Here is a 16,950-nt window from a genome sequence, read left to right as displayed (position 1 = left end):
CGTCTCATGTAGTCACGGTACTGAACACCAGAAAAATAGTTTACGCCTCGCACTAGAACGTAACGCGTACTAAAAAAACACCGGGACACTCGTTTACGCCACGCGCTGGGGAGCTTCGTGCTTCAAAGGCAAGAGACTTTTACAGCAGAGCCCTGTATAACTCTACACCCCAACGGTATCATCTCCGTCGACAAAAACGCCAAGGCGCCAAGAATACACGTATACACTGCGTGCTTCGCCCCTTCCCTGATTTCGCGTTAGTGGAGATGGCCCACGATTTTTTTTCTGGCCACAACTCAAACTACAATGCCTTTCCAGGTGCGAGTGCGGTTTAGGGTCCAGACTCACGTTTTGACGTATTAGGCCGTCCTGTCGGCGTGTAGTCGCGCGTCTCTACTTCTGTCTGTGGCATCGGTTCGTTGGTGATGAGGGCTGCTGCTAGAAAATGAAAGTTGTGTCCTTTCGAGAAAAGCGCACAATTTTAAATGCCGTCTTCGCTGGCGAGAAAGATTAACGTTGCGCCTGGTATCCTAGTTAGCACCCTCGAAACAATCTTAAATGTGGTCAAGAGCATCACGTTTGTAGTAAGGCACCCTCTCCGGATAAAAGTTTGGTTCTTGTAGCGCGCTAAGGCGCCGAAAAGTGTCAAAAGACACAAGGGATATTTAAATTATTACGTTTGTCAATACGGGGTGAGGGAGCTTGCTTCTTTTGAGCGCCGTGTGGAGCATAAGCTCGGGCAAAAGCAGGAAGCACAACTCACGCAGTTTTTCGCTGTGAAATAAATCGATGAAGGGTGAGTTCACCTTCACTGATTCCAAGCATTTTGGTTTCGTTCCTGCTTCCTTTCCACGAGCCTCAACTCGAAACCTGCATGTAACAAAAACCTGGATGTAACGAAAAATTGCGAACTATTATCAACTTCGTTACATTTAGGTTTAACTGTATACACTTTTAGTACGCGTTACGTTGTAGCGCGAGGCGTTGGCAAACGAGTGTCCCGGTGCTTTAGTACCTGGACAACATGAGAACACCACGACAGGAGACGCCGACAGCCCGAGCCCCAAGGGGCTTCGCCCCTAATTTCTCTCACCCGCTTCTCTCATTTTAGGGGCGAAGCTCCTTAAGTCATGGGTCTGTCCATCCCTTGTGTCTCGTGGTACGTGATCGCCGCATGCTTTCGGAGATGCCGCAAAGTGGGCCGCGTTGCACGCGCAAGAACCGGCTGCGACCGGCAGCGCAAACTCGGCACCGGGAGCGCGAGCTTGTCTGTGTTCGCCAACGGAGGCGCGAGCGCACGTGCACTGCGAGGGGGAGATCACGCAAGAGATCACGCCACGAACGCAGGCAGTCGTTCTCGGAGATCGAACGAGACGCAAGGACCTTTGCTCGTTTCCTCTCGTCTTGTTCGGGCACAAGTTCGCCCTAAATAAAAGTTCTTTCTTTACCGTTGTGTCCCATCCTACGTGACAAATTGTGGTGGAGGTGCGGGGTAGTCCTCGATGGTGCGGGGTCTTTCACCAGGTCTGGGCCTGGGAGCATTGACTCCGAAAATAAAAGTTGATTTGTACAATGTACGCACACAGTCTTACGTCTTTCTTAATGATATAATGGGCGAACTTTCACGGGAGAGTTACGGTTACCGATGATCTCCCCCTCTCGAGCTTCGCCCCACTTATCATCATTCATTCCGTGGATATGGCGTGATTTTTTTTATGACGTCGCCATTGCATCACAAAACAGGAGCTACGCCCCGGTGCGGTCTAGAGCGTACTTTTACGTCTCCAAGCCATGGCCGACTACGGGAACGTTTCTCTGGCCAAGGAGGCTGGCGTAGTCTTTCATGATTTTTTCACCGACCGAATGAGAAACGCGGTTAGGTGCTACTGCTGTTGGTGTGGCCGCCTACTCCGGCGTCCCAGACCCCACTGAGGCGGCTACGAGCATGGAAGGCTGCGGCGAAGCCGCTTTTGAAGCAGCACGAGCCGTTCCGAGTATCAAGCGCGGCGTCCCGGACTCTTGGGTGGCTTAGTAGGACTTGACTTCTGGCTAGTTGGTTCATGACGTACGAAGGAATACGTTTCCGCCAAAGACGAGGACGAAGACAAGAGAGGACAAGACAAACGCAACTTCCAACTTTATTTTGCGTGATGGCGCCGTTCAGGAGGACCTCGTCTGGAGATCACAACCATCTCATATTATCTCCTCTCGCGCGGCGCGAACTAAACATTCCCCATGGCAGTCGTGCTGGCAGTCGTCGTTGCCCGCGCTCCTCCTGGCTGGAACATAACAAGGGCTGAGATACGCACGCTTTACGGATTATCAACGTCGGCTCGAGGCGAACGGGTGGATCGGTCAGCTATCCACTCACAGCAAGTTGATTTCACAGGTGATTATGTTCGCACCGGGCGCGCTTTACCAGTAGCGACATTTTAAATGAAGTGTTACTCCTCCCCCTACTTCTACTCTCCCGCCCGCAGAGAACGTGACATTGGAAGCTCGGTCAACTTTTGCCGATTCTAATGAAGGTGCTTTAGCTGCTTCCTGCCGGATATATTGCTTGCAGTATCTCGGGAAAACGAAACTGAAACCATCATGGCTTACTTAATGGTGGGGGAAGCAGCCTGCCTCGCTATGCATAAAAGCTGTACTCTGTGTTTTTTTAGTTGCGATTAGCTAACGGAAAGCTTTGATTTAAGTTTTTTTTTACGTTTATTTCACTTGTTCAAGCACGTAGGAACTGTTCGCTCCATGAAAAAATCTATAGATGCTTCTCCAATGAGCACTCCCCGTTCACCACTTTTGTGACGTCACAAATCGTAGTACCTAAAAGAGTGCGGGGCGTCGTCCCCTGATTTCACTTTTTTGGAGGTTTATGTGTTATTAAACTACGGCTAGTCGCAGGAATAGTGCATTTAGATTCAGGGCACCGTAATCCATCTACACAGGCGAACTTGTTTGTACCCTTTAGTATGCCTTTAAAGATCCTCAGGCGGTCAAAATTAATCCGGAGCCCTCTACTACCATGCGCCTCATCCCCTGTGTGTGCGACGGCGCGTTAAATCACGTGTCCAGTCGAATAGGGGACCGGAACAGAGGAATATCGTCACTACATGTGTGGTTGCCTAAGCCAGAGGTGGAAAGTATCGCTTCCCTGCCCCGTGTCTGTAGAAGAAATAAATTCGCCACCTCTTTCTAAACAACGTTGACAGAAGCGCGAAAGTCGTCAAACCTTCAGGGACTTAAATCGCAAGCGAAGAACGAACGCATGCGACGATTTTTGGCGCCGAGTAAACTCGTCTACGCATGCCGATACGTGGTTTATAAGATCTCCTTCTTCATGATCTACGCGCGTATTGTCCCATCTAGAACTTCTCCTTCTTCCCGATTTTCAAGCGACCGTTTTGACGCAACGGAAGCTCGATTTCACGCACGCGCCCTGTGTCCAGAAATTTTATCAGAGCTTTTCCGTCGACCCACCGGCCTATGTGGAAATGCATTGGTTCTCTGGCGGAACGCCATCGGTCCCATTAAGAAAGCTTCCGCTTCAAAAAATAACTCCGATTCCGCTGTGTGAAGGTGCATGGCCAGCGAAGCTGTGTTAGCACACGAGGTGATACAGAATTTAGTCAAAAGGTATGAGCGAATTTTCTTTCTCTCACACACCTCAGAAATGGTTTCGCGCCCTGCGCCTGATTCATACATGGAGTGGTAACCATAAATTTTGCTGCGGTTGAAAGCGGGTAAACCAAGTTTGCCGAGCGATATCTCGGTTCTGGCGAAGTGGGTGCCAGACAGCCGATTTCACAGCAGCAGCGGCACCTACGACTGCACCACAGGCAACACAGTCGCGCTGCTCGGCGTCGCCGGAGCGAACGCGCAGTGAAGGGAGAATGCGGAGTGAAGTTTTTCGCGCCGAGAGCGCGCAGTGAACAGGCATGTTTTCTGACGGCACCCGCCCCTGCTCTTTTCCCCTATCCCTCGCTCAGCACTCCCCCCCTTCCCTGCAACGAGTGCTTGCTGGTGTTAGACTTTTTTGTTGCCGAGGCGACGGCGTATACGCGCTGACACAGAAAATCTGCCAGGGTGGCCACATACAGCTTTGATGCAAAAAGAACCGAGCGAAAGCAGGAGCAGAAATAAAGTACACCTGACGAAAGATTCTTCCCAGCATCAGGAGAGCCCCATTGTCTGTGGCATAAACAATCTGCGCCATGTTTTTCAAGATGCGGATACAGGAAAATTTAGTAAAGAAACAAGTCGCAGAATTTTGAAGGCCGCGCTCAAAGAGGTTTTGGGGCATCTCTGATAGACGCCTTCTTTGTAGCCTTCGCGCCTGGAAGCATTGATGAAGCTGTCGCCAGCCCATAAGGGCCCTGTTTTTGCTAGCAATTTTACCGAAAGCGGCTATCAGCTGAAATCAAGCCGACCAACAGCTGCGGTGTACGACGCCTCTGAAGTAGCAAGCCGAGCTAACCCCTCTTCCCACCTTTCCAGGTCATTAAACATTTCCCCACACTCTTGTGCTACTTGCCTTAAGTACGCAAAGATCAAGAATGTCGAAAAGACCACGCGGTGATCAGCAGTGCACATGTATTTCTCAATTATGCATCCATGTGAATGTGATACCACGGGAGCGGTTGTTCGTTATCAATCATAGCGAACACATAGAAAAAAGGGCCCATCTCCCCGCGAGGGGGACTCGAGTAAATGCGTCGCATAGGGGGTGGGTGTATTGCGTTAACGTTTAGTGTTTGGGGAGTTGGTGGTAGTGAATGCGTTGTATCAGCAGCTTCTTGACGTAGTTTGAATGAGTCAAGGATATAAGCCGCGTTCGTAGCCTTTCATTCTGTGTCGGTTTTGTGGCACAGTGGGAAGAGCACCATGTACCTCGCGTTCCGCCCACAGGTAGTGAATGCGTTGTATCAGCAGCTCCTTGACGTAGTTTGAATGAGTCAAGGATATAAGGCGCGTTCGTAGCCTTCCATTCCGTGTAGGCTTTGTGGCGCAGTGGGTAGAGCACCACGTACCTTGCGTTTCGCCCGCAGGGTCGTGGGATCGAAACCAGGCGCCGGTAAGTATTATTTTTTTATATAGTGTAGGGGAAGGGGTGCGGACCTGTTGTTGAGAGCGAGGAGGGTAGCGTGATGCGGGAGAGGAGGAGTGGGGGAGAGGGCGCACCTGGAACGGCTGTTGCGGACGCCGAGGCACGCCAACGCCGGGTGACATCGTGAGTTAAAGAAATGCTCTGCATTTAAAACGCAACAATCTTTGGTATTCGCTCTGCTGCCGGAATTGTGTTTTCAAGGCATTTTATACATTAATGTAAAGCCTGTTTGACTTGTAATAGCGGACTGTCGCCACCCATTACATATACGTGCGCCCTGACTAAGGCGTGCCGGGTACAAATGCAACATTCCTGTTTTGCTCAATTTCCAGCTCGCGCGAGTGACGTAAGCACACGTGCAAGAAAAGCAAGGCCCTAATTAGTCGCGAGAAACGGCGCGTATGCAAAGGCTAGCAGCCGAGTCGAGCGGACAGAACGCCTCCCGGAGGCCCCGGCATGCTGCGGCCAGATCCGAAAGGACGCCGAGCGTGCCTGCATGCTCGACCACGGAGCCGTGCGTTCAATTTGGCCACGGGCAACACTGCCGCGGCGCCGGCAAACTGATGGGGTAAGGGACAGCAACAACGTCCAGATCAGAGTGCCTGTATCGTAAAGCCGAAAGGGTCTATACCACAGGCAACACTGCCATCGTTAAAGGTAAATTTTCGAAAAGGCGTCATTTGCGGCTCCTTAGGCCGTGGCTAGCCGGTGAGTTGCTTTGCACGAGGCGGTGGGCGGGCTCTATGCGGTCTTCTTAACTCGCGCCTGTTGGCGCTCTCCACTGCGAGGTAATGAGGCGAGTCCTCCGAGGGGAACCCTCTTGACAAGGGAGAACTTCGAGGATGTACCGGGAACGCCACAAAAGGCGTTCGCACTGGCGTGCTCTGGCCGGTGCAAACTTTACCTCGCTAAGGTAATGGCGCGCTGACCTAAGAATATTTTCCCCTGGCTACCGTCTTAAACTTGCTGACAGAACGCAATTCCTTACTGAAACATGGTCGCAGGGGTTTCGGGGACGTGAGACAGTCCGGCCGTAGCTTCTGCTCGAATCACGAGTGGATGAATGAAAATTGACCATTCTATGATGGTCTTACACTGTTTAGCCTGTCTTCACCGGCGTACGCAACGGGAACGGAAGAGGGGGGGGGGGGGGGCGCACTTCTTCCTCTAAATTTTAGTAGCGAAGCTGTTTAGCAGATTGTTATTTTGCGGGTCCTCAGTTAAAATGCCAAGAAAATTCCGAGCGCACGTGAGCGCGTGCCTCCCGGTGACCGCCCGACAGTTAAAAAAAAAAAAAACCAAGAAAATGCCTAGCGCTCGTGTGTGCTTGCCCCGCGGTGACCGCCCAGCGTCATCGGCGCACGTTTGTCAAGCCAAGCATACGGGCAAAAAAAGAAAAAAAAAACTCCAGTGGTCACCGTAATCGTGGCAACACTTGCTCGGAAAGAGAAAGACAAGTCATAGCATACGCACACCCCAACCCCCACCCCAAGGTGATGTCCAATGGTCATCACTTCCAAATAAATTAAGCAAGCTCACACTTACGGAAACAATGATGGAGTAAAGGCCGTTGCGGCAGCGAAGAAGCAAATCGGCCGCAATCGTGGACTTAAACCGTCGTGATGGTTGAATAGTTTAGGTACAGCTTCGCTACCTTCAATTCTTGCGAGTTAGTGTGATCTTCCTTCTTTTTTTAGGGTGGTATTTTCAAGGCTGTATCAACCATGAGCCATTTTTGTTTGTTTTTGCCTTTGTTTTTGTTGGCTTCATTATTTATTAATTTTGCTTGTTTTTTGTTAATATTATTTGGTAATTTTTGTTTGTTATTATATTTTTCCATTTTTTATCCCCCCCCCCCCCCCTCCTCGAAGCAAGATCCTGCGTACGCCACCACCTGTCTTAGTAACAAAACTAAGGTGAGCTTTGAAGTTAGACTGGGGACTCCAGACAAGTATGCCTAACGCCTGCCTTTCGGGCACTGCGAGTTCTGGTACAATTCGTACTTCCTCTGAAACGGCTCGCCTCCTCGTTAGTTCGTAGAGCGGCTGACAGGCAGTGATAGTCCGTTCGGAACATGGTAACGACGTTTACCGTTCAAACTCGTGAAAAAAATTGAAACTTTTCAACTCTGTGAAAAAATGGATGACCAGCCAACGTGTTTAAAATAAACTTCACACATTCAGTAACGTAATTGACTGGCCTAGTTGGTATTCCATTATGTACAGTACAATACAAAAAAAAAATACAGCGACTATAAAAGACACAACCCAAGAGCGCTACTACATGACAAGTGTATTGGTGTGCCATCTTTGCAGCTTTACGCCAAAGGAATTCAATTTCTTAAGGTTGCTGGCTTAAGCGTTGTTGACAGGTGTGTCTGAGAGTGCCAAAATCTGTTCTTAGCGTGTTTATGAGCGAGTGTCTTTTTAAAATAAACTTCAGTTCTAGTAGCGCTCTTGTGTTGTGTCATTTCTAGTCCCTGTCTTTTTGTCCTTTTTTGCGCTGATCTGTACATAATCACACACATGGTTAAAAATGTAAACGCGCGTGTTTTTTCTCGCTGATTTCGTAATGTTGTTAATCAACCAAATTTGGGGGAAATACCCAATGTGGGGTAGTTTTCTACGAAGGAATATTTGACATCCAACTGGAGTGCAGGTGTACGGCTACAAAGAAAAGATATCTGGGCGGGCGTGAAAACTTCAGCCATTCGATAATGGTAGTGACCATGGCTTTGTGGTTACTTAATCAAACTTGCAAGGGCCGAAGCTTTATCCTATCAGACAAGCATGGAGCTGTCCATTTTCCTGCATTGACAACAGACAAGAATTCTGTAAGGTACGTGTGCAACACCACTGTGAATAATTATTAAAAGTAAATTAAACTCAGTGCGATTATAGAGAAGCCGTAGTTTCCAATTGTCACGTAATTTTGGTTGGGAAACTTTCTATTGACAGCCGTTTTCTCTGTACTCCACCCGTAGATGGCCATATATTGATAGCTGACGGGAATTTTGTAGGTCTACAACTTCACTGCGGACTGAATAATCATGAGAATTAAATGACACTCGGAGTAATGATAGAGTCGTTCTACCAGCAGATTGACACTTAATTTTTGGTGGTAAAGGTTTGATGAAACGAAAGTTATAGAAGTTTTCGGCTGGGCATTCGCGATAAAGTCGGATTTGCCGCAAGGTTTCTTGTTGAGGCAGAATTGTTGTCGCAGAATAAAAATGCGCAGAACCCAAGCCATGAACAACTTAGGCTGTAGAATCTGTATTATTTTACACAGAGTGGAGTGGAGTGGAAGAAACGTTTATTTAGCCTGAAAAACCTACGCGACACGAGCTGTGGCCCGCGTCACGCCCGTCGACCGGGCCTTGGTCGCCTTCGAGGGAGCGTCCCGATCCTGTCGAGCCGCTACCTCTCGGGCTTGCTGGACGGCCCAGAGCTGGTCGTCTTGATCGTACAATGACAGCGCCGCTTCAAGTCACGGCGGCAGAGTTCCTGTTTTTGACTCTTCGGGATGCTTCTTGCAGTCCCACAGCACATGTGTGAGAGTCGCCGTCTCCCTGCAGCAGACCTTGCACTTGCTGTCGGGGTAGGTTTCCGGATACATCTTGTGCAGGAGTAGTGGTGTCGGGAAAGTCACCGTTTGCAGTTGTCGCAATGTTACCGCCTGGGCTCTGTCCAGCTTTTCGCTGGGTGGAGGGAGCTTCCTTCGAGCCAGTCGGTACGCCTTCGTGATCTCGTTGTAGGTGACCATTCTGTCCTTCGTGCTGTGCCAGAGTCTTTCGGCGTCTGCCTCGTTGCCGGCGGCGCGGAGAGATAGTGCGCGCACCGTGGCGGGAGCAGACTCGTTTCCATTTTCCTTTTTTTTCCGACACCTTCCCCTCGTGTGCTGGAAACCATGCGAGGCGCTTCTTGAATCTAAGGTCGGCCCGCTCCAGGATGCGGGCGGCGGCGGGTGATACCCCCCCTTTGGCGTAATTTCTAATGGCTTGTAGAGAGTCGCTGAGCACCGTGGCGCAGTCCCCGTCTACGAGCACCAGGGTGATGGCCACTTCCTCTGCTTCTTGCGCTCTGTGGCACTTGATGCTTGCGGCCGTTCTCGTGACTCCGTACGCGTCTACCACCGCAGCTGTACAGCTTGAGCTGTTCGGGCATTCCGCCGCGTCGACGACCCGTACGTCGGGGTCCTCCCCAAACTTGTCGGTGAGGGCCTTGGCTCTGGCTCGGTGTCTGCGCTTATTGTGTTCTGGGTGCACGTTTTTCGGGATTGGGTCCACGCGTAGAGCCCGACGGACGTCTTCGCGCAGCGTGGTGTTGACTCCTTGCTGACTGTGGTACCCAATTCGTAGCTTGTCAAGGATGTGGCGGCCGGCCTTCGTCCTCGACAGTCGCTCGAGCTGGCACGTGTGGTGCGCTTCGATGATTTCTTCGAGCGTGTTGTGAATTCCCATCTCAAGCAGCTTTTCGGTGCTTGCCGTGTCGGGAAGACGGAGTGCCGTCTTGTGCGCCTTTCGTATGAAAATGTCAATCTTTTTCTTCTCGCTCTGATGCCACCGGTGGTAGGCCGCCACATAAGTTACGTGGCATATCACGAAGGCTTGTATTAGCCGAACGAGGTTGTCCTCCTTCATACCCCCTCTTCTCGAGGTCACTCTTCTGAGCAGCCTGCAGGCGTTCGCCGCCTTGCTCGTCAGACGGTTGATCGTCTCCGTGTTTCTTCTGCTGGCCTCTATCATTATCCCGAGTACACTTATCTTGGCTACCGTGGGTATGACGGTGCCGTCCCCAGTCCCGATCGTGACCTGATCGCACTGTCTCTGTGTGTGGCGTCGTTGCACTCTCGATGGTTGTACACGAGCAGCTCGGATTTCTTTGGCGAGCACCTGATCCCCGTGTCTCGGAGGTAGTCTTCTATCTCTTCGACAGCTCTCTGGAGGGTCGTCTCGATGTGGCCGTCGTTTCCTCTACACATCCACACGGTGATGTCATCGGCATAGATCGTGTGTTCGACGTCTTCTAACTTCTCGAGTCTTGGTGTTACTCCGGTAATGACGAGATTAAACAGCATCTGGGAGATGACAGACCATTGCGGGGTGCCTCTGTTTCCCGTGCTACGTTCACCCACCTTGAGATCTCTGGCCAGGAGTTCGGCGGTTCTGCCCGAGAGGAAGTCTCTCACGTAGTTATAGCTTCGTTCCCCGAGGTCGAATTTCTAGACTTGTCGCAGGATCGCGGCGTGGTCGACTTGATCGAAAGCGCTCTGTAGGTCCAGGCTCAGTATGGCTTTGCTGCCGACAGTTTCGCCGTCGATCACTTGGTGCTTGATCTGAAGCATGACGACTTGAAAGCTGAGGTGCTCCCTGAACCCGACTGTAGAGAGTGGGAAGGCCCCCGTTCGCTCTAGGAACTTCTTCCATCTGTTGAGGACGACCTGCTCTAGGGCCTTGCCGACGCAGGACGTCAGCGAGATGGGTCTCAGGTTGTCTGGGTCTGGCGGCTTTCCCGGTTTCGTAATTAGGATCATTTTCGCTTTCTTCCACTGGAGGGGAAGCGCGCCCTTCCGCCAGCGCTCGTTATAGTATTTCGTGAGGTCTTCGACGAACCGATCGTCGACGTTTCTGAGGTTCCTGTTCGATACCCGGTACGGGCCAGGTGCCGACTTGGCGTTGAAGTCGTGCAGCGCCATTCTCACCTCCTCGACGCTGATGTCTCGGTCTAGCTCATCGTTGGGCCCGCCGGCGTACAGGCCGTGTTGCACGGTGGGCGAACTCGGGAGGTATTTGTCCACTAGCCTCTGCTTGACGGCATCTTCTCCCTGGGTCTTAACCGCTTCGTGCAGTTGTTTGGCGAGTCGGTCTTGTTGGTGAGTCTTCGTCTTCGTTTCGTCCAGTGGGTGTCTGAGAATGTTGCACGCCCTTCCGTTGTGCATCTGTCCATCGACGGAGAACTCCATCGATGGAGTTCGTGCCACTGTTGTTTGCTTACCTGTCTGCAGTGCTCCTGGATGGCCCGATTGAGCTCGGCGATCTTCTTGTGGAGTCTGGGGTTGAGGCATTGTTTCTTCCACCTCGCGAGTAACGAATTCTTGGCCTCGATCATGTGGGCCAGTCTGCTTTCCATATTCTCCACATCTAGCTCGGTCTCGATCTCCTTGGTCACCGACGCGGCGCTGCCCGTCAGGTCACGGCACTACTCTTCGATGTTCGTGATTTTTTCTTCGGCGCCTCGTTGCAGTGACTGCGCCTCTCTGATCTTCCGGAAGTCATTCCAGTCGATCCACCTGAGCTTTCGCTTTCCGGCGAGACGTGCACCGGAAGGGGAATCTTGATTTCTATGACCATGTGGTCGCTTCCCATGTCAGCGCCGGTGTTGCGCCAGCTGGCCGGGCGCGAACGGAAGTTCTTGATCAAGGTGAGGTCGGGTGTTGTGTCACGGGACACCACATTTCCTAGTCTCGTCGGGTGGGCCGGTTCAGTGATGAGAACGAGGTCCATATCTTGCGCGTCTTAGGCCAGATTTCGTTCCTTAATGGGGCTGTGGTTATAGCCCTAGGCCATGTCGGCGGCGTTGAAGTTCCCTGCGATCAGAAGTTTGTGTCAGACCGCGGTCTTGCAGGCTCTGTGCAGTCGTGCCTTGAATCGTTGCAGCCTCTGCGATGGGTTGCTGCATATGTTCATGATGAAGATGCTGCATTTTCGGTTCTTGGTTCGAATGAGCTCTACGAATGTGTGCGCAATTTTGGTACTCTTGTAGTCGTGCTCCACGAAGGGGACGCCTTTCTTGACTAACGTGCAGACGCCCCTGCCCTCCATCATTGAGTGCGACTTGTACCCGGGTAGGGTCGGGGTTTCTTCCATGGTTTCCTGTAGTAAAATAACGTCTGGTGCGTTACAGCAGTGCTTGATGTGTTGTTGCAGGGCCGCTTTCTTGTTTTTAAAGCTTCGGCAGTTCCACTGCCAGATTGTCAGTTTTATTTCATCGGTGGCCATGTCGGTTGCGGGTGGTTGCTCTGCACTTCCTGCGCCTGGGAATACTGCATGAAGATGGGGTGCGTCGTGATAAATTCTTGGATGTTTCGGAGGGTTTCTTTGGTGTCTTGCATTTCCGCCGTAATACTTTGCACCTCTGACTTGACACCTTGTATTCCCACCTTGATGCCTTGAACTTCCGTCTGAACTTCTTGGTTTGCGACTCGAAGCTCCTTGATGGCTTCGCGGGTTTGGGATTTAAAGGACGATTCGCTTACCGCCCTCTTTTTTGCGGCCGGTGTGGTGTCATGCTGGATCTCATCGGCAATGTCTTCGTCGTCTTCTGCCGCCGGCGTGGGTAGCTCGATCGGTGACGCGGGGGCTCTCGTCGGTGCCCACCTTTCTCTTCTTAGTGTTTCTATCCTTTCCGTGAGCTTTTGTATTGCCGCCATCATGTTGGCGTTTTCCGCGCTGAGCTTTTGCAGGTTCGCCCTCATGAGGGCGTTCTCTTGCCTGAGTATGTAGTTCTTATCGTGCCATTGAGGAGCTTGGTGGCTGCCATTCGCTCTAGTAGTAGAACCTTGACTCTTGCGTAATTCGGTCGACTTGGCCATGTCCGCCCAGGTTAAACCTCCGTCGCTGGGCGGGCGCCGCCCGTTGGCGCTTGCTTCTCTCCTCGTTTTGGGGGTGAGCGCCTGCCAGTGCCGTCGTCGCCACCCGCTGCGGGTGCGCCGGATGTCGATGCCTTCTTTGAGGGACCTGGTGTGCCGCTGCGTCCCCTTTCCCCTTCTCTTGAGAGAGAGCGGCGCCGCGACCACGGTGTCCTTTCGCGGCTTGCCGATCTGCCGGGATTTCTCCCGACTTGGCTTGCGTGCTTTCTTTCCCATTGACGCCTGCGCACCACGTAAGGAATTTTGTAGCGTGCGCGGCAAGCCTTGTCAGCGTTCGGATGGCCTCCGCCGCATAAGCTGCACTTGCGGTTACACGTGTGAACCTCGGGTGGGTTCGGCGCACCGCATCTTCTGCAGACGCGGGCATCGGGGTTGGGACACACGTCCATGCGGTGGCCGACCCTGCTGCACTGGAAACACGTCGATTTGCTTCCTGTATGGCGTGCACTTTGCCAGTCCGTATCCGTATCTCACATAGCTGGGGACCTTGTGGCTATAGAAGGCGATCACTACGGATCTAGTGTTGCTAATGCGCTTGGCTTCCACCACGGTCGGGTTGAACTCGGTCGCTATTCTTTCGTTGATGTCATGAGGCGTGTTATGCAGGGGGATGTCGCGAATTACGTCCTTCACCATCCCGTACGGTGCCGTTTCGTATGCGCTGAATTCGTGGACTGTGCCACCTACGATAATCTTGTTTATACGTGCGTACCTGCCTGCATTTTCTCGCGACGAGGTACTTGCGATGATAATGTATTGTTGATAGTTGGGGCATATCACGTCCCTCGTTCTCGCGTCCTTTGGAACCTCTGCGGCCTCGGTCACGGCTTCGGATATGTCGGCATGGCCGATCTTGCTTATATCGATGCCCCCACGGGGCCTCAAAACGATCTTGAAGTCGTCGCGTGGTAGCGCAGGCATGCGAGCGTTCTTGATTACCTTGTCTCGAGCTACTCCAGGGTGGGTGGCTCCGTTGGGTCTCAGTTGTAGTCGGGCGCCGTCGGGCAGCAGCAGGCCGGGTGCTTGAAAGCGTGCCTTTCCCGCAGCGGAGATGCTCCAGCCGTTAGCTTCGGTTACTTGGTCGGGGGTAACATCCTCCCCCTCTACCTCCACTTGCATCTTGGTATATGTAGCGCTCACGTGGATCGACGAAGCCGCCGTCTGTCTGACTGGAGCCGCCGTGGCAGCGGCGGCTCCGGCGGCTAGGCCTGGCGGTTTAGCTTAGCGCCCACTCGCCCCACTGGCGTTCCAAAGTCCAGAAAAAATGAATTCCCACCTCAAAAGTAGGTATCCACAGACTCCTGGTGACTTCGCCGATCACTTGAGTAAAGAATAATTGGGGCAGAAGGAGATATCATGTTTGTGACGTCGTAACGCGTTTTATGACGTTAACTGGCGGGTAACCCTCTTACGCTACCTATGGCATCAATACTGCCAGAACCAAATTTCTCGGTCGACGTTGCGGACGGGACCGTCCTTTTTCAAAAGTAATATGTAGAGCAGTTCAGAAACATTAGGCTCGGGGAGCGAGGACGTATTTTTAAGACGGAAAGGGACGGGGAGAGCAAAAGAGTGGCAAGGTAGGAGAGTGCCCACGCCCGCGAGTGCGCGCGCGCACGCGCGCACACACACACACACATCCACACACATACACACACACACACACACACACACACAGAGACACACACTACACACACGAACGCACACATACTACACCCACGCACGCACACATAATACACAAACGCACGCACGCACACACTCACTACACGCACGCACACACACACACACACACACAGAGACACACACTACACACACGAACTCACACATACTACACACACGCACGCACACATACTACACAAACGCACGCACGCACACACACTCACTACACGCACGCACGCACACACACTCACTCACTACACGCACACACACACACAGATACGCACACTACACACACGAACGCACACATACTACACAAACGCACGCACCCACACACACTCACTACACGCACGCACGCACACACACACAGACACACACTACACACACGAACGCACACATACTACACAAACGCACGCACGCACACACACTCACTACACGCACGCACGCGCACACACACTCACTACACGCACACACACACACAGAGACACACATTACACACACGCACGCACACATACTACACACACGCACGCACGCACACACTCACTACACACACGCACGCACACACTCACTACACGCACGCACACACACACACTAACTACACACGCACACACACACACACACACACACGAACTCACACATACTACACACACGCACGCACACATACTACACACACGCACGCACACATACTACACAAACGCACGCACGCACGCACACACACTCACTACACACACACACACACGGATACGCACACTACACACACGAACGCACACATACTACACAAACGCACGCACGCACACACACTCACTACACGCACGCACGCACGCACACACACACACTCACTACACGCACACACACACACACACAGACACACACTGCACACACGAACGCACACATACTACACAAACGCACGCGCACACACACTCACTACACGCACGCACGCACACACACACACTCACTACACGCACACACACACACAGAGAGACACACACTACACACACGCACGCACACATACTGCACAAACGCACGCACACACACTCACTACACGCACGCACACACACACACTCACTACACACACACACACAGAGACACACACTACACACACGAACGCACACATACTACACACACGCAAGCACACATACTACACAAACGCACGCACGCACACACACTCACTACACGCACGCACGCACGCACACACACACTCACTACACACACACACACAGACACACACTACACACACGAACGCACACATACTACACACACGCACGCACACATACTACACAAATGCACGCACGCACACACACTCACTACACGCACGCACGCACACACACAGAGAGAGAGATAGAGACACTACACACACGAACGCACACATACTACACACGCACGCACACATACTACACAAACGCACGCACGCACACACACTCACTACACGCACGCACGCACACACACACTCACTACACAGAGAGAGAGAGAGAGAGAGAGAAAGAGACACACACTACACACACGAACGCACACATACTACACACACGCACGCACACATACTACACAAAGGCACGCACGCACACACACTCACTACACGCTCACACACACGCACACACACACACACATTCACACACACACACACACACACACACACACACACACACTACATCCACGCATGCCCACACACTCACTACACGCACGCACTGTGGTCGCATGCAGACCAAACACCGATCCCTCACTGAGAGCTCTAGGAGTCGCTTCTCAGTCTGCACACCCAGATTTAAATTCGATTTTGTAGAAGATTATACCGAAAAGAAAGAAGAGAATGCCTCTTATAGCCTCGAATGCTCGAAGAGAAAACTTCCCAAATAGTGCTTGCGAAGCGTGACTCCTGAATTCTAACCGAAGTCGCATCCCTTTTCCGTAACTCTCTGCTGCTCAAGATTTATAATGGAGAAAAAATGCGTCGTGCTGAAGCTTTCAGGCAGGCGCAGTTTGTGCAAAAAAGGGTGAGCAGGAAGGCCACTGCTCTAAATTGCTATTCGCTAGCGAGTAAGAACAGCTTGGTCGATTTGGTCATGTCATATTCGGCATATCGGGAGCGGTCATTAAAAGCGTACCCGGCACTGACGAATAATCCACACAACGTACCTGTACTGCAGCTGACACACAGAAACGCACACTCCAAATTCAATCCGCCGTCTTTCTTGTATCCGTGCTCGCATGGCACATACGCTGTGGCTCCTAAAAACACAACAGCCCACATCACGGCCACAAATCCGAACGAAGCGAAGGAAGCACTGCTCGCTCGCCTTGGCGGATCGGACCCTCAAGACACGGGCGATCATCCCACCCGCACCGGGGAAGTGCTCCAGGCGCCCGTGTGTCAACACGGAGCCACTATCGACGCACAATCGGCTCCATATATGATTGCTGAACAGCCCGGGCTATATGCGCGAACCACGTGAAAGCCTCTCGCACTGCGATCGTGCTCCTGTCGTCAAACGAGGACCACTTAGGAGGAGCGTATCTGATCCACACCAGTCTTGCTCTTATGC

General features: G+C 52.2%; 1 long non-coding RNA gene across 1 annotated transcript; it reads right to left on the bottom strand.

Moving 5' to 3' along the window:
• Positions 1–350: 350 nt before the first annotated feature.
• LOC144167820 (uncharacterized) lies at positions 351–16,671 on the bottom strand. Its single transcript, XR_013322130.1, has 3 exons — positions 16,544–16,671; positions 764–870; positions 351–438 (listed from the first exon to the last, which is right to left on the bottom strand). It is a non-coding gene; the product is annotated as an uncharacterized LOC144167820 (long non-coding RNA).
• Between the last annotated feature and the right edge of the window lie 279 nt (positions 16,672–16,950).

This window comes from Haemaphysalis longicornis, unplaced genomic scaffold (assembly GCF_048455015.1).
Source record: "Haemaphysalis longicornis isolate Haplotype H1 unplaced genomic scaffold, Haemaphysalis longicornis Haplotype H1 scaffold_2, whole genome shotgun sequence".
In the NCBI taxonomy this organism is placed as follows: domain Eukaryota; kingdom Metazoa; phylum Arthropoda; class Arachnida; order Ixodida; family Ixodidae; genus Haemaphysalis; species Haemaphysalis longicornis.
The sequence above is the reverse complement of the archived record's forward strand: the minus strand, read 5'-3'. Positions and strand labels throughout refer to the sequence as shown.